The sequence below is a fragment of the Zalophus californianus genome, chromosome 2 (assembly GCF_009762305.2).
Source record: "Zalophus californianus isolate mZalCal1 chromosome 2, mZalCal1.pri.v2, whole genome shotgun sequence".
NCBI classification, from domain to species: Eukaryota; Metazoa; Chordata; class Mammalia; order Carnivora; family Otariidae; genus Zalophus; species Zalophus californianus.
The window spans coordinates 102,358,138-102,376,929 of NC_045596.1; the positions used below are offsets into that span (position 1 = coordinate 102,358,138).

Below are 18,792 nucleotides of genomic sequence, written 5' to 3' on the forward strand. Positions count from 1 at the left end.
GCAAACCTGGTGAGGGTTTTATCCCTGGTTTACTGATAAGAAAATTGAGGCCCAGAAAGGTTAAGTAATTTGCCTAATATCTCACGGCTACAAAGCATACATTTGAACCCAACTATAGGGTTGTGTAAATAAAACAAAAAATCATTGCCACAATTGAGTGGCTTCCACGTGCTGGCCCTGGGCTAGGCACTTTAATGTGTTGTCTCATTCACTTCTCATAACCCTGTGAAGTAAATGTTATACTCATGCGACAGGTAAATAACCGAGACTCAGGATTATGGAATTTTCCCAAGGTTATGTAAGGTCAGGCCTGCCTGACTCCAAAGTCTGTACAAACTAGTAATTCATTAAACTCTTTAAACTGGCAAGCGGTGTACTGTTCTTTCTTCTCCGTAATTGCCTCTCCCACTCTTACTCTTCTCCTCTGGTACTTTTCTCATTCTTTGTGCTTTTGTGATACATCGCTCAATAATGTGCATAATATAAAATCTGCTAACATTTTCTGAGCCCAGACAATGTGCTGGGCATGGTGCTAAATTGTTTGCTATTCATTACCTCATTTAATCCTCCCAGCGATCAAATATCACAGGTACCACTATTAGCACCATTTTATATATGAGGCAACTGAAGGTAATAGAGATACTATCGGCAGCATTTTGCTGAAGCCTCTGGTGATGCGATATTCTTTCGAGAAAATGGAGCACTTTAAAGCCTCGTTGCATTTGCTTGCACTGAGAATAAATGAGCCAGATTAAAAATTCTTTTAGTTTTTGAGCATTAAAAAACATGCAATCCTATTTAAAACAAGTCTTTTCTTCCCTCTTGAAGCAGGGTGGTTTGGAGCGGTCTTCTTTACAGTGTGTTTCTTGAAAAGTTGTGTTGGACTAATCTGGCTAATTCTGGATGCTTCCTTTTGCCCTTGTCTCTCTGGCTCTCTGCTCTGTTCTCAGGACAGCCACCATTAGCTTGTGTCTACTGAAGGCACCAGTGGAGGGGGGGCAGGGTGTTGGGTCTCTGGGAAACTCATTTGCATACTTCTTGTTACAAAGACCGACCACATCCTGGTTAAGACAATGTGCTGTCTGATAAACAGACTGCATCCCCCAGTGTCTGCCTGGAGCTCGGCCAGCCTGTGGTCCGCCTTTGTCACAAGGTGCTGTTTATTCTGCCTGCAAGTTCCAAGGACAGGACAAACCGGCTAAATGAACCTTTTATTTCTCCCATTCTCTGGCAGAAATTCCTTGGGTCAAAAACATTTATTAGTATTAGATTAAAGGAGAGGCATCAGAATCCTCCAAAGAAGCTTCCCTACCGCTGTGGAAAACCTAGAAAAGGTTTTTATCTTCTTTTCTAGCTATGCATCCCTTGGGGCTTGGGGAAACACGAAAACTTGGAAAATACCGTGTGAGGGCAATATAAAGATCAAGGTTTGCCAAGATTCTGTGTTGATAAATATTTATTTCCACATCTGTTTTCTATGTGTTCCCTTTCTCTTTTCCTCCTCCCTTCCAACCCAACACACAGACAAAGGGAAGTGGAGGCTTAAACGATTAGCTTGTGACTGCAGGACATGTTTAGGAATCTGGATAATTGACTTCTAATTTCTCCATTCTTTCTACAGCTTGGTAAATTAGAAAACATTTTTGTGATGCACTCTCATTTATGGCAGTTAAGGTAAGAAATTTCTCTGTGCTGGTTTTTTTTTTTTTTTTAACTGCTTTTTCGTAACTGCCGTCAAAACAATTCAACATTTCCTGCTCTGCTGAAAGTATTTTCAAATGTAAATGTGGTACCTATTTTTAAGATATATTTTAACCACCACTTTTATTGGTGACTGTAATCACTGAAAGGAAAGCACTCAGCAGCACAGGAGGGAGTTGTTTTAATATTTTTAATCCATAATTCCTGTAAACACACTTTGTCTTGAGGGAACAGAGTATACCGTGATTTCCTTTCTGCATTTACAGAGGCCTCCTAAATAGATTACAGCCACTCATCTGTAGCTAATCCCACACGTGTAGTGAAGACTTCCTTCTGTACGCATTCGTGGAGGTTGGTGCTAGAGATGTTGTGACGGAACAGTTTGAGAACCATGCCAGTCGGCATTTTGAAGGATTACTAACATTTCCAATAAGGCCTCTGAAGAGATTTCTGGCAGCCGAGGAACAATAATATGATAGAGATTGATTATTTTGAGGTTTTGAAGCTAAATACTAGCACATGGTAAATATTGGGGTTTATTGTGAAAATGAAAATTAAACCTCTGTGGAAAACCCTGTGAAGCATACCATGAGGGGGAGAAGTTATCTGAGCAGTATCAGCTTTCCTAGATTAGGAAAGATCCCATACATTTAGTGAATGGATTTTCCCCTCCCTTCCTTCCTTCCTTCCTCCCTCCCTCCCTCCCTCCCTTTCTTTCTTTCTTTCCTTCTTTTTCTTTCTTTCTTTCTCTTTTTCTTTCTTTCATTCCTTTCTTTCTCTTTCTTTTTCCTTCCTTCCTTCTTTCTTTCTCTTTTTCTTTCTTTCTTTCTTTCTTTCTTTCTTTCTTTCTTTCTTTCTTTCTTTCTTTCTTTCTTTCTTTCTTTCTTTCTTTCTTTCCTTCCTTCCTTCTTTTCTTTCTTTCTCTTTTTCTTTCCTTCCTTCCTTCCTTCCTTCTTTCTTTCTTTCTCTTTTTCTTTCTTTTCTTTCTTTCTCTCTCTCTCTTTCTCTCTCTCTCTTTCTTTCTTTCTTTCTTTCTTTCTTTCTTTCTTTCTTTCTTTCTTTCTTTCTTTCTTTCTTTCTTTCCTTCCTTCCTTCCTTCCTTCCTTCCTTCCTTCCTTCCTTTCTTCCTTTCTTCCTTTCTTCCTTTCTTTCTTTCTCTCTCTTCTCCCCTCCCCTCTTCTCTTCTCTTTTCCTCTTCTCTTTTTTTCTTTTCTTTTTTCTTTCTTTCATCACATCAGTCCTGAAGATTCAAAGCCAGCAGCAATTAAGAGCCTACCAATGAGGGGGAGCTGACTTCTTTTCCAAAGAGGCAGTTGTAAAAAGAGCAGCCTTGATAAAGGGGGGCTGTGATAGTATTGTGAGGTGTTGAATGGACATGTTTTCCTCTTTATTAGCTGTGTGGCTTTGGGCAAGTCACTTAATCTATCTGAGCCTAGTTTCCTCATCTGTAATAATATCTACCTTGCTGTATTTTGTTATAAGCATTAGATGTTGATAGCCTAACAATATGTCTGGCAAAATAGTCAGCCTTCAGCAAATAATACTTGTTTCCCTTCCTGTCTCCCTCCCTCATTCTCTTCCTTATTTTGCACTTGCTGTGTTAATAGACACTTGAGATTGGGTGTGCCACTCTACTTCTCTGAGCCTCATTTCTAAAATGAGAAGTCAACGTTTCTAGGTTCCTCCTGGTTCTGAAGTAGTATAGTATCATGAAGTATGGAAGGAAATGGTTGTAGTCAACCATCAGGAACGTTAATCAACAAAACCATGGTTTTTGTATGCTAAGATGTGCAACTGTAAGATGATGTTAAGACGGTGCCTCCTTTGTCCGGTTCAGAAGAATTTCCACATTGAATTTCATACAATCCTGGAGTCTGGCCATTTTCATACTCTTAGTATGTTTCCGGTATGGTTTTGCTCTGGAGGACCTTTATCATCATGGGGCTAAAGAGATCCCTAAGGCAAGAAATAGGTTTTTTAATCTCTTTAATCCTGGTGTCCAACAGACTGCCCGGCAGATGGTAGGTTCTCAGTCAGCATTGTGGAACGAATAAATCCAGTTGATAGCATTTATTGACCGTCTACCCAAGCTAGCGGCCCTGTTAGAGCTTTATTGACATTATTGTGTTTATTATGATATAAATCAAGCAAAAATCAAGTAGCAGTTTTCCTCATATACTTTGGAAAAGTAGACGTAAAAGGTTGTCCACTACTGAAATTTCTTCACTGTGCCTCTCCAGTTCTCTATTTTTCTGTATCCTCTGCCCCAGGCGACTTTGATGAAATGTGTCACACCATGCTTTATGATCTGATATTTAAAAGGACTATAGGCATTACAAAAAAGAAATTCAAGGACTAGAGGCATTTAGAATGCGTGTCTTATTGGCTATCCAGTCCTACAACCTGATCTCCTCCACAAAGTGTTTTGCCTCCTGTTGGAGTTGTAGCTCAGCTGTTCTTATAGAATCCTATGTACTTTATGTTCTTGGCTTCCTCCAGGAGCCACAGCTATCTCTTGATTACCTGAGGGAGTTCATCCAGCACGGCTTACGGTTATTATCTGGCTCCCTGCCTCTTGGAGATTTGACTGTTCATGAGCATCTCTACCAGAGGGTGGGGAGAGGGAAAGCAAAAAAAAAAAAAAAAAAAAAAAAAAAAAAAGCTGGAATTCAAACCAGTGCATTTTACTACTTGGTTACAGTTCTGGTAAATGACTAGACCAGAAGTGAAGGAAATTGAAGTTGTAGGATTTCCATCTCCAGTTGGCCCATTTCCCAAATGTTTTGCTGGCCAGTGTGTTTGAGGATAGGAAGTGGCTAGGGTGTGGTTTCAGACCTGGGCCTTGACTCTCTCATCAGAAAAGATGGGATAAAGCCTATATGGCATTCCTCTGTTTGAAGAAGCGATCGACTGGACTTATACATATGATTATCGCTGGAATACCGCGTGTAGGGTTGTCTGCCAACAGTGTGGCTGTGTAAGGTAGAAGGTGGCATGACAGTTGCTTGTGGTTGTTTTCATCCCAAGTTCTTTGGCATTCAGGGCATGGGACAAAAGTATATAGTTTTGGTTTGGCATTCTGTGACTATCCAGCTGGGTTATTTTCTTTCTTCCTCTTTTATGGGGTAGTTTAAGGTTTAGATTTTCTTTTTACCACAGAATCTAATTTAGTTGTGGCATTTTTAAAATTATTTTTTTGTATATGTGCCCAGAGCTTTTTAGGTTATTGGTAAACTTTAAAAAAATACCACAGTGCTTGTAAACATATATAATTTAAGAACTAGTCATGACTGAAGCCTATGATATCCTTTGGAAAATTCTTACTTGGAAACAATTCTAATTAACAAGTTATTTTCTGGTTTCCTTCTTGCATGCTTTATTAATAATAATGCTATTAGTCGGATAGAATCTTTTTTTCCTGCTAAGATTTAATTTTTCTCCATTCTTTTTCTTAGTTATTATAGAATAATCAATTGTATTGTAGTTATCTTTTATGAAAAACATGTTACACTTGTGATAACAAACAACTAACATGACAGAGATGAGAACAGTTGGATTCTGGAAAGTCAGAGTTTTGCAGATGTTCTTTTATAATATGCTCAATGAAGATGAACTACAGGGAAACCTCATTAAACTACAATTGATTTATTCAAAAGAATTTATAGTTTAAAGAACATGTTCTTCCCCGAGTTACTAGATACCCTATTTTTTTAAAAACAAAGCTATTGGATAACTCACTTTGCTATTCAGAACTATTTTGTTTTTCCTGTCGTTTGAATTCCAGGTTAGGACAATTTGATTCTTTTAGGTAGTAAAGAGACTAATGTCTGAATGAAACACTGGTAGAATATACTGCCTATTTCTAACGGTGTGTTGGGCCACAGTGAACAAGAGTGGTTAGGCTGTGGAATTTTCATATTCGGAAGATATGGTGACCTGATTCTTCCCTCTCGAACACGTCAAGGTCTAGTGAAGACAAAGTTGTTCTACTTAGGAAAGATGAGATGTAGCTCAGGTCTACTTTGTAAGATGCACACGATGAACCTCTTAAATAAATGTGCCAGAGCCATTGATTGACTTTTTCCCCTTCTGGCATGGGATTTGATTTGAGGAATTTATTTAATTTATCTGGCATGGGAATTTATGTTAATAAAATAATATTTATTTACCCAATTATTTACCTCGATGTCGATTGATGGCTCAAAAATGAATTAAGCTTGTAATATTTCTTGGAGCTACTTTATACCATTGCCCTGGAAACTGAGAACTTCTCAAGGCTTTAAGAAAGTTATACTTGATACAACAAAGCAACACACAGCACCAGCATCATCATACTTTCTGAGATTCCTTCCTACAAATGCCAAAGAATTTCAAAGTAATTTTATTTTGTAGGGACTAAAATTAATGTCTAAAACATGTATAGCAACTATTTATGATGTTATTATGGGAATTAATGAAGTGCACAGGACACAAATTATTTACAATGTATATTTGCTCAGTATTTGTAATATGTAAACCTGGACTCAGTCCTGAGCACATGAGCTTCAGTATCTGCCAGGATGGGTATGTTTGGCCTATTAAAAGATTGTTTTCCCCAAGTATTGCTTCCTTGAAAAGGGACTTTGTTGGTAATTATATGGCTGTTGGGTCAGAAGGTGAACCATGTTTGATATACTGTGACCACCATTCTTTTAAATGCTTCTCTGCCCACGTTTATGTGTATCTATGTTGGGAAAAGAGGCAGTAGTAACAGGTTGTCATAAGTTACCACAGATGTTATCTATTTTCCACAGCAGTTGAGTATTGTTATCTTGGATGAATAGCTGAAGGGAGTTGTAATATATCTAGCCTCTTGTCTTTGATCCTCATTCTGTTCATGATGGTTGATATTTGTTATGAGATGTCTTCTAAACTGGGGAAAGGCTTAATGACCTTTCATCGTTCTTAATTCAGCTCTTTCTATGTTGCTAAGTGGCCAAGGAGCAACTTTACTGTGTTGTCTAAAATTTTTAATTCTTAAAGTACTGCTAATAATACTAAGTTAGTAGTAAGTGATTTTAGAAAAAAATATGTTGGGAAAAATGAGTAGAGGTATTTGCAGAGTATTTTCTCCAACTCAAGATTTATGAATCCACATTGCAGGTTCTCAGGGAGTATTAAACAACATTGCATAACAATATGTACCTCCGTCTAGTCTGGAACGCTAATGGAAGAAACTGATATTTACTGGGTACTGCTATTCACTAGGTACCTTGCAAGGTCCTTGTATATACCAGCGTATTTGATCCCTTGAGGTGGTATCACTAGCTCTATTCTAAAGATGAAGTCACTGAGATTTTTAAAGGTTAAACCAAATTTCCCAAGGTCAGTTAAGCAGTAAGTGCAAGCTAATCTTTTATGAAAACCCATGCCTTCTTAACTATACCACTAGTCTGTTTTTCTAGAATTCCTGGGTCTTGGCTGCTAGTAAAATAGATAATATTTGTCCAATAGGTAGTATCAGATTTTGCAGATTCCCCTTGGGCACAATTATAAAGCCGCATTCTCCCTAACACAGATATTTGCATACCCGTTACTGTCTGCTTCTCCTCCACCAATCGGTGAACCTAGTCCTAGAATTCTTCCTTCATGTGCTGTATTACATTGATCTTCTCCCATCTATTGCAAAGGCTAAAATGCTATTCAAGCCCTTAAACCTCATGATTGAAATGGTTAATTGGTCCTTGTTGACTGGTCTACTCTGAGAGATGTGGCTAAATTAATATGCCGAATCACCATTTTCATTAAGTCATCTGATGTCTCCCAGTTGCTGCAGATAAAACTCCTAAGGATGACATTCACCGATTTATATAAACTGTCCCTAGTCTGCCTTTTCTGAATCCCCTACCACTACCCCTCTATCTGGACCTGGGTGCAGTGTTTCCAAATGGTCTTCCTGTACTTCCACCTGTGCATAATGCTGTTTTTCCAGCCGTTGCATTCTTAACAAACTTGACCAATCTGAGCCCACGGCAGATCCTACTTCTCTGAAAGCTGCCCCTATTAGCTCTGAGGGGGAGTGATCTTTTCCACTTAGGCCAACCCCTTGCTAAACCAAGTGTTTGGCCACAACCACTTACAGCAAGGCATTATGAAAAGGGAACAGCTTTGAATACTGAGTCTTTTACTTACTGTGTGACTTTAGGAGGTCACTTCATATATAAGACTCAGTTTCCCTAAATATAAAATGAGTATAGGTGTAACAATCCCCGTTTGACCTACCACGGATGAGCTTCTTTTCTTATGACTCAATGCCTTTAGTTGTAAAATAGAGATAATAAGAGTGTAGAACATAACGTGTGCAAATTTCCTATGTATTAATTAGGATGTTAGGTTATGTTGCAGGAAAAGTCAGCCTCAAATTGTTACTGCATTAAACCCAGAAAATTTTATTTCTTTCCCACACTACATGTCCATCTCAGGCTGGCAGAACTCTGTTTCACATTGTTCATATTCAAGGTTGCCAAAGCCTTCACTAACTGGAATAACACAGGTCACCGTGGCAGGAGGAAGGGGATGTAGTGAATCTTGTATTGGTTCTTTTTTTTTTTTTTTTGAGAGAGAGAGAGAGATCATGGTGTGGGGAGGGGGCAGAGGGAGAGAGAGAATAAATCTTAAGCCAGGCTCCTCCACCCAGTGCAGAGCCCAGTGCAGGGCTTGATCCCATGACCCTGAGATCATGACCTGAGCCTAAATCAAGAGTTGGATGCTTAACCACCTGAGCCACCCAGACACCCCAATTGTGTGTTGGTTCTTAAAGCTTCTATTTGGAAGTGATGCCCATCACTTTGTCTCACATTTCATTAGCCAAAGTGAATCACATGACCACAGCTCACTTCAAAGGGGCAGGGAAGAATAATCCTACCAAATGCTCGGAAGATTGTGGCCCAGAAACATAGGAGAAAGGCACTAATGATGGCCATACCATGCTTGTGTCATTGGGCAATTTTCTTACGGTAGGGTACGTTTCAAGTTTTATCTGGCCTTCTATGGCCTAGGCTCCTTGGAGGCAGAGTGAGGATGTATTCTCTGCTCTCCTTTCCCCACAGCGATCAGCATAGATCCTTAGTAATTTTTTACTGAATAGGTGATACTACTCCAAGTGGCTTTTCCCCTGATGCTAGGGAGCAACATAGGTTTCAAGTCCCGGGATTTGCTTTGTACTAAAGAAAGTCTTAGGTAGAATTTACATAACACAAAACCAGGGTGAGGTCTTTGAAAAGACCTGCTGTCTTTTGCCCTGAGCCCATATGGGAATGTGACCTGTGAACTTGGTGACATTAAGAAAAGTGCTCCTTTTAAGCTTCACTTTTCCTTTTCTAAAGGACCAGAGCCAGAGGCTGGATTAATTTCTGATTAATCTTAAGCAACAAGATATTAAATGGATCAGGAAGAGGTGAGTATATCATATCAGACTTGGGCTTGCTCAGCCTCAGGAACACACCTGAAGTCACCTTTCTAGATCTGCAAGAAGGGCCATAGGAAAGATCTTTGGTGTTGAGAGATGAAATTTTCAGTTGAAAATCACCTGCTGGCTAGTCTAAAGTCATATGATTTGATTTTTCATTTCTAATCATATAAGACATTTATATTTGTTATAGTAAAGTTAGTAAATATAGACGGATAAAAAAGAAGAAAAAACACCATAAAAGGGAAAATTACCCAAATGAAAAACATCTTATTTCTCATCTTGAATTAATGTCTTTTAAACAAAACACCGTATACTCTTTCATTGCTGTAGTGAATGTTTCTTACAACATTGATCAATTAACATACTGTGTTATAGTTTCTGTCACTACACTGTAAATTTACAGACAGTAAATTTACATCATAAGCTTGGCCTGATGTTTTCAAAGAAATTCCTTTTTATTAAACAAATTTTAAACAATACATAACAACTGTCTTTCTCTGACTTAGAATTACAAATCCCAGATGCAAGCATGGCTTTCTAAAAGTCACGAAAACAATCTTTAAGTAAACAAAACGAAGTGGGTCACAAGTAAGCGGTTCCATGAGTCAATGGCTTGATGTGCAACAGGGATGAGAGAGGCATTACTAAAACTTGAGATGCTCTGGAAGAAATGGGCAAAGAGACTCTTCTGTATTGTGGGGCTCTTGACAGAGTGCCAAAGTTGGAAAGTGAGTCACTCCTGCTGCTGTCAGAGCCATTCCAGGAGCCTATGAAACTGGAGTCCATGTTCCAGGCACCTAGTACCTTTGATGCATTTGATTAGGAACCTCAAACAGTAAGTCGGAGTGCTGTCTGGCCAGGGGGCCAGTAAGGTGCCAGTGGGGCTATATTTTGATCTGACCCCATTTACCCTTTTCTCCCCTTGGCTGCCCTTGGATGAGAATGTCAGTGGGCAAATTGTGTGATCTCTCCGGGGGACTGACTCAATTTGGACATAGCCCTACTCAGGCCGGGCCTCTTCCCTCCTACTGACCAGTGGGGAGAGTGTATTGGTTTCAACTCTTCAGTTGATTTTTTTCCTCTTCCCCTCAGTTGATTTTTTTTTTTTTTAAGATTTTATTTATTCATCTGAGAGAGAACACAAGCAGTGGGAGAGGCAGAGGGAGAGGGAGAAGCAGACTCTCTGCTGAGCTGGGAGCCCAACATGGGGCTTGATCCCAGCACCTGAGATAATGACCTGAGCTGAAGGCAGATGCTTAACCATCTGAGTCACCCAGGCGCCCCTCAGTTGATTTTTTCTTTTTTAAGATTTTATTTATTTATTTGACAGAGGGAGAGACAGCGAGAGAGGGAACACAAGCAGGGGTAGTGGGAGAGGGAGAAGCAGGCTCTCCGCAGAGCAGGGAGCCCAATGTGGGGCTCGATCCCAGGACCCTGGGATCACGACCTGAGCTGAAGGCAGATGCCTAACGACTGAGCCAGCCACCCAGGCGCCCCCTCAGTTGATCTTCTAAAAAGGACATAACCCTGGCTGGTTTGGGGGTATCTAGTCTTACCAAATGGATGTCACAACTTGAGACTGAATAAATCAACATAAAAATGGGATAGTAAATGAAATTAAAATGTAAACTGGGAGGCCCTGGATAACGAGACAACTTGTACCCATTTAATGCACTGTACATTGGTGTCATTATTACTATATCATGATCTTCATTTCATAGGCAAGGAAATTGAGGCAAGCAGAAGCTGAGTCTTGCCCCAAATCACATGAAAATGATGGCTAGGTTTCCTTGTATCTCCATATTACATGTTGAATGATCTATATTTTCTTTCCTATAAATCCAAACAATACCATTCCCTGCCTTTTCTCCTCTAGCCTTTCCCTCCTCCATGCCTGCTATTTTCACCTCCAAGCACTTGGTTTACCCACAGTGCTCTGAATGTGCTGTGGCTGTTAGCATCTGGACCCCTTTGGTTTTGCCTTCTCCCTTCTCAATCTCCCTTCTCTCTATTTGCTTAAATTCTATCTGTTTTCTCAAGATAGTCTCTGTTCCCACTACTCCTTGAAGCCTTCCTTGGGCTGTCCAGCCCACAGAGATCTCTGTTATCCAAAAAGCTGCCTTGGCATTGGCATCTGTTACATGTGGTACTTCTTTAGTGCTTACCCAGTCCCTAGTAGTGGTAGTTATCTTTGTATAAGTTTATGTGTTAAAGCTCAATCCAGACTGTGAGTTCCTTCAAGGAGGAACAGCAAGCTTCAGTGAGTACTGGGACTTTATCTCATACTTTATTATGTACTGTTCCTCCTGTAGAAATATATGTAGACTACTGTCCATTTCGTAACCTCTCAACGGAATGGCCATGTGATTAACATCATCATTCATATTGACATGGTCCACGCGGGAAGCAATCAGATGAGATGCTAAATTGAGAACTTGAAGCTTGCGAAATATTTATCCTTGCTTAATTTTATTTAGTATTTCTTCAGTAACTGAAAAGGATTTATAGATTTAATGACATATACCAAGCTTTATAACCCCTGTACTCTTTATTTTGTGCCGTGTACTTTTAAGTGTCAGTAAACTGAAATCACAGACCAGAAAACCAAGCAAGATACACTGTTCTATTCCTTGAAGACAGTCTTCTCCCCTGGAGTTGAGCTCCTATTGAATGCTAACACTATGTCCATTTCATCAAAGCCTCCTTCAATCCTTTTTAGAATCAAAATAAAGATCTGGATAACACCCAACTATCTGCAACTTAATCCTGTTGATTTCAAAACCCTTAGCACAAAAGGAAAATAAGACTGAGTAACTTTAAGGTACATGCATTCTGGGTATGTTTTCTCCGCAGATACAGGGTACTAGGTCTTAAAGGACTTAAGCCTGAAGTTTGTAACTTTGATAATAAAGGATGTTTTGTGTTTCAACGGCATCTGATGTTTAAGGATTAATCTATCTCTAAATCCATCTGCGGGAGACCCAGATGTGTTATATAGAGATGATTTGACTGCCTTTATGGCAGAAGCTGGACTTTTGCCTTAAATGGTACTCTTCAGAGACAAGAATCTTGAGTTTGGCAACATATATTGATAAAAATAAATGAATAATTTCTAAAGCCCCACTTTCCTTCAGTTTGTGAAGATAGTCTTAATATTAGAGAATTGCCAAGCAGGCGCATGATTACAAGATACTGTGAGGATTTGAATGAAGTGATGCAGGGCAGCAAGAGGTAGGAACAGAGCCCGAAGAGACAGGACAGATAGAAGACATTTTTCAGAAGAATACAGAGTTAATTTTTTTGGCTTTCTTTCTTCAAACATACCAGTCACAGGATAATCATAATCCCAGCAGTTTACATTTACATAATGCTTTACCACTTTCTTTCACAGATTTTACTCCCACTTGATCAGAGGGTGCCTGCTTTGTGCAGAGTACCTAATCTTGAAATAAATCATTTACTATATGAGGATTTAAACAGGTCTTTTGGATAAAAAGTGCATTACATATTTATGAGCACTGACTTCAAGAATCACTTTGAAAGAACTATTGAGGTGGCTCTGTATTAGAGATCTGAACTTAATCCTATTGGATTCATCCTTGGTTTTATTTTTTTTCCGGAGGTTCCAAATTACGTTTGTAAATGCTTGAGGGCCCATTTCCTCTTACAAGAAGGAAAACATTTAGGTGCAAGTCAGGAACTTAGGAACCTTCTGCCACTCTTCTCAGTATGTCGGGAAAACCAGTTTTCTGAAATTAAAATGGCAGTCTGTTTTGTGAGGCAATAATAATGATGATGGTAATGATGATAATAAAATGTAGGGATTCTAATTCAGGACAGCAGGAGAGAGGAGATTATAGTCTATTAAAACAAAGTCCTTTGATGTCTGCTGTGAGGAGGGATCCCAGAAATGGTTATTATTCACTTTTAAAATGAGTTATTGCTTTGAGTGTCCCTGATTTATTTTTTTATTTAGAGGTTGTTTATAAAGGTTATTGCCATTAAACCAGTTGCTTCCTGTGTAATCAGATCCCGTACATACTGGGAGAAAACAAAAGACAATTGCATGTAACTGAAATTATTTTTTGAGCTCCTGAGAAGAGAAAGAAAAAAATAGAATAGGTGTTGTGTACCAATTGCCCCAGTTCAACTCCCATCAACAATTTTGCTTTTTTAAATTAAAAATGAAATTACTAGGGGAAGGCCTTTTTTTTTTCTCTTTAAAAAAAAAAAAAGGAAGGAAAAACTGAAAGCAGGGGTAGCTTTGTAGGGCTACTGGTGCCTGAGTAGAATTGTTAACTGGTTCCTCTCTCTTTGCTGGGCTGTCTGTATTCACTGTATCACAAGCTTGAAGCCAGACCTCATTTGACTGAGCCAAAAAATGGCCCTTTTGTTGCTGTTTTTTTCCCTAGTGTCATCTCTCATGGTTGCCTGGGCAACCAGTGTGTATCCTTTCAGCATAGGTTACTGGGCCCCAGGAAGGAAGTGCTCCAGCGCTGGCCTGCTATTTTTATAGAACCGTTACATAATACAATCTATTAAAGCTTCCTCTTGGTGTTTTATTGCACAAAGGGGAAATTAAGTTTGATGACTCCTAAATGTTGGATGGAGGATGTCAGGTGACTCGGATTGTTTGGCTCAGGCCACATAGCAACAATATTCCTATATGCAATTCAAGGAGAACCGATATACAATCATGCCCTTGGCAGTGTTTGCCTGCCTGCAGATCGCTGGAGGAAAGTGAGCTCTTAGCTGCTCAAGGGTGCAAGTTTTGTCCAACAGCACAAAGCTCCCTCTCTGGTAGGATGACAGCGGACAAGGAAACACTGCTCACAGTTAAGGGCAAAGGGAATTTTAAAGGTGTAGCACATATGCTTTAAATAGGTGAGATGATCACTGGGAAACAGAATTGGATGGAAAGGCAGAGGACCAGGATTCTCTTCCCAGGACCGCTACTGAGGCATTACACTGATGCGGTGCACTCTGCTGTCCCACTTGGTCTGGGTGACCTCGGGGTAATTCCACAGTGGTCCAGGAAGGGGAGCATCTGGGGAGGGAGGGCAGCAGAGCTAAATGACTTTTTAGTGGAGACCACTAGAGGCCACAGAGTCTTTCTGGTTTGCCACATGACTCCAGGGGTTCTCTACTTGCCGTGGGAACCAACAGGGAATGCAAGTTCTTAGTACCTTTGATTCCCACCTTGCTTACCAGTGACAATTTGCTACTGATCCGAATGAAAGAAGGTGCAAGTGTACAATGGGATCAGAAGCTCTGTCCTGGAACGGAAGTGAATCCCTTTACCCTCAGGGGAGATGTATGGCCACAAGGGACCTGCTGTTGGGGTTCCCTGCATTGCAGAGGATCTGAGCTAGCCACTCTCTCCTGTCTCTTCACAATTCCCCTCTGCTATTTTATTTCACGCCCAACACTTCAACTAAACCTGGAGGCCCCCCATTCTCAAATCTGCATCTCCGGCCTGCTTCTCTTTGAGGCTCAGCTGTCCTGTATTCCCAGTGCCTGCCGGAGATCTTTCTCTGGTTGTCTGACTTTATCTCCAGCTAGACATGTCCAACAGGAAACACATTGTTTTGTTTGCCCAACCCATGACCCTTGCTGACTCCCTGGTTTCCGTGAATAGCCGAATTCAGAGAATGCTAAACATTGCTGATCATCTGGTCCAATCTTTACATTTTGTAGATGAAGAAGATGAGGCTGAAGAGGTTAAATGATCCATTCAAGGTCACCCAGAGAACTGAGACCAGAGGGAAGACCTCTTTATGATGGACCCCACTCCATTCCACCGGGCGTGATGTCTCTCAAAATTTTGAGCTCTCCTCCTTTACCCAGTCTTATTAAACCTTCTTTCTTGATCTCATAATCTAGTCTTTCCTGTTTCCACTCCTGCCATAATAATTGAGATCTTATTTGCATCAAAACTATACTATTTTGGTTTCTGGATTGGTTGCTGCCTTCAAGTTCTACCCTTTGAATCAATATTGCATTTTGCCTCTGAAATAATCTCACAACTCCAACATGTCACTTTATTATGCAAATGATTTTGATTGTTTCTAATATATTAAAGTCTGAGTAATCTGGCGCTCCCACCCCCAACTGGCCTTTCTCACCTCATCAACCCTCCCAGTCAGTGACCCTCTGTTTGGCAAGGTTTCCTTTACTGGCCATTCCTTCTTGGTAGATCAGAGATTCACGGACCGTTTTCCTTTTTTTAATGCTTTTGCTTCAGAAAGGATGATTTCTGATGAAATATTCCCAGTCCTATTTCTCTAGGGTTCCCAGAAAATTAAAAATGATATGGATAGAATGGTAAGGAATATCTCGTACCAACTTTAGTCACTCATTCAGAACAGTTCATTGAGTATTTACATGACGCGCAAGCAGCAATGAGAAAGATACGGCCCCTGCTGTGTTGGAGTTTATTAAGTGCAGAAGGCAGGCATTACATAAAAATTACATAGCCATTAAATATATGATTACACAGAGAACTAATTTATCACAAATGTCTTAAGGGCTATGAAACATAAGGGCATGAGAGCAAATAATGGGGAGTGGGGGTGAGAGCAGCAGGAGGATGGGATTTAATACAGACTGGGAATTCAGAGAAGAATTTCCTGAGGAAGTGACATTTACACCAAAACAAGAATAATAAGATAGGGTTGGAGAAGCAAGGGGAGTGGGCAAGGAAGGAGGAAAGGCCTATCCGGGCAGAGGGAACAGAGTGATGAAAGCCTCCAGGAAGCAGGGGTCTGGAAGTTTGGCAGCAACCGAGAGACGGCTGTGATGCTGAGTTCCGAGACTGGAGGTAGGGCAGTGTGTATACAAAAAGTTAAAAAAAAGTCCCCTATGACAGCACCCCATCCCTTTGCAGGCTTTACAAGCTATAAGTCAGGTTCTTTTGATTTTAGGGGAAACCTTTCATCTGGTAAAATTCCTTCTCAGAGAAGTACACAAATAATTGTGTATCAAAAATAATGTTTACTTTCTTTGTTTTAAAGATGTAATGATTTAGAGGACTGGGGATTGGGTTTGAGCTTTCCTCAAACCACTGGCTTCTGCAGTAAAGTTAAATTTATTATGGTTTCTTATCCTAGGAATTTGACCTTATTTTCCCTGCAGGAAGAAGGTTTTTTTTTTTTTTTTTTTTAACATGTGTAAACTCAATCTCAATAAATAGCTGGTTCATTCGGGAATATCAGACTAAGGGAACTTCTAGTTGTTTAACTTATGTCCATTAAAGTAAGAAAACTTGGCCCCTTAGATAAGATGATTAAAATAGTCTTTTATTTCCATAAATTCAGTTGAGTAACAGAAGACAGCAAAAAATAGATGAAAGGTAGGGGTGTAAAACTTGAAGGTATAATTTAACATTCTTTTTCTTAAAAGTTCTGACCTAAAAAAACTACTCTATGTAGAAGAGGAAAATAATAGAGTTGGAATGATGTACGTGACTCTGTTCTATTAATGTAAACAGGAAGGATGGAGAACATTTTTATTTTTTCTTTCCCTTCGGCAAGTGCTCAGCCAGCTTCCTATGGGTGGAAATGGGCAATAAATTGTCGGGTATCCAGTGGCCTCTTTCGAGGCCTCCTGGCTACTAGCACTGGCAAGGACATTACTCCCCTTTTCTTCTTATTTTTAGTGTTGATTTTTTTCTTTCTCAGGGTTGAGGGTAAGGCAGGGGCCTGTCATTATCAGGCAGTGAGGTGAACCACAGAGACTGGTTTCCCAAGAATCTGCACCCAACTGCCAACTGGGTGGGTCAGAGTCATCATCTTTACTACCGCGGGCGGTTTTCCTGTGAAAGTGAGACTTCCTTTAAATTAACACACACACACACACACACACACACAGGAGTGGTGTGCACCCTTCCTGCTTCCCATCTGCTAACTTGAGAAAATCTACCTCTTGTTGTTCTTATTCTCTTCTGCAAATAATCCCCTATGTGCTGAACTGGAAGCAAAGTGTTAAGCAATTTCTGAAGATGAGAAGTCATTACATATTTTCTTGTGTTTTATGGTGATTCACCAAATACTTTTCTGTGGCTTTGACTGAAGGTCAGGATTTCCTCTTCTATTAATGAGCAGGAAAAGTAATCTATAGTTTTAAATAGGCTTTGGAATTCCTGAAAGAGAAATTGTTACAATACTGGAGTTTGGGCCAGACTAAGTTATTTGGGGGGCCCAAAGGAGAGAAACAAGGATAACAGTTTCCTAGTTGATGACAAGGATGACAACCTACCTTAATACACCTTAGGTGTAGTCAGTATATAGGGAGTTGCTATAAAGAAACACCCAAATTATGATACAGTTAAAATTATTTGTTCTCATTAGGAGCAAAGAACTTTGTCTTTGGGGGCACTTTGGCATTTGAAGAAGACATTTTTTCCTTGGACAAATGAAACAGAATCCACCCGTCCATTTCTTTTCAAATGAAAATGCAATGGTCTCTGACTAGCTTAGGAGTGATAAACATGTTTTCCCATCCAGGTATAAACAAGATCATTTTATATTAGGGGATAGCATATTGTGCCTCTGCCTTCTAGTGGCCGGGAGGATGTTGCTTAATAGGTGTTTGGTGTTATGTTTTAAAATACCATGTTGGGGCACCTGGGTGGCTCAGTTGGTTAGGTGTCCAACTCTTGGTCTTGGCTCAGGTCATGATCTCAGGGTCCTGGGATCAAGCCCCGCATCAGGCTCCATGCTCAGCATGGAGTCTGTTTGGGATTCTCTCTCTCTCTCTCTGCCCCTCCCCCTGCTCACACACACACTCTCTCTAAAATAAATAAATAAATATTTAAAAATAAAATAAAATGTTGTCATTTGAGTCCCTCATGCTTTAAAAATGTATGCTTTCTTGTTAGAGAAACTGTAAAGTTACATCACTGAATCCATATGGTGGTTTGGGGAGAAGGTGCTCATACTTGCTATCAGAACACTCAGTTTTATTTCATTTGTGATTGTCTCACTCCTGAGAGTGTGGTAAGAATGACATTATATACTATCTTATCTGGCTACTTCTATTGTACGTGGCTAGTTAAGACAAAGGAAAAAAGAAAATGTTATAGAGTTTTTGCTTTATTGTCTCTTGGTAATATAAATAATTGCCTGAGATTGAAGACAAATTCCAAGACCAGCAACTAACATCCCAAAGCCTTTTACGCTTTTTTACAAACCCCTTTCTGTTGTACAAATACTATGATTATCAGTCCTATTGGGCATTAGCCAGCTAAAATGATGCAAGAATTCTAATCACCTTTAATTCTGTTATTAAGAATATGTCTAAAGCTGTAGAAGTTCAGACCTGGAAGGTACTTTAAAGATCTTGTCCAATTTCTTATTACACAGATAAGGAAATAGAAAGGCGGAGTGCCTCGGAGGTTGTTATGTGGTTGTTACGTATGCCAGGTTGCAAGCTAGCTGTCATATTGAGACCCATGTTGTACTATAATGTCTGCCCTGTGTACAATCACAGAAGCCTGGCATTGAGCCAGGCATTTTATATACATAATGGTTTTGAGAAAACGTCAAGTTTAAATTCTTGTACTACTCTGAACCTCTTAAGGCCTCATTTCTCTCATCTGTAAAATGGCAATAATGGTAGTCTGTACCTTTTAGGATTATTAT

The 18,792-nt window shown here is 39.8% G+C and overlaps 1 long non-coding RNA gene across 1 annotated transcript; it reads left to right on the forward strand.

Annotated features, from left to right (window-relative positions):
- The first annotated feature begins 1,119 nt into the window (after positions 1-1,119).
- Positions 1,120-15,019, forward strand: LOC113925199. Its single transcript, XR_003520942.1, has 3 exons — positions 1,120-1,334; positions 1,622-1,674; positions 14,849-15,019. It is a non-coding gene; the product is annotated as an uncharacterized LOC113925199 (long non-coding RNA).
- The last annotated feature ends 3,773 nt before the right edge of the window (positions 15,020-18,792 follow it).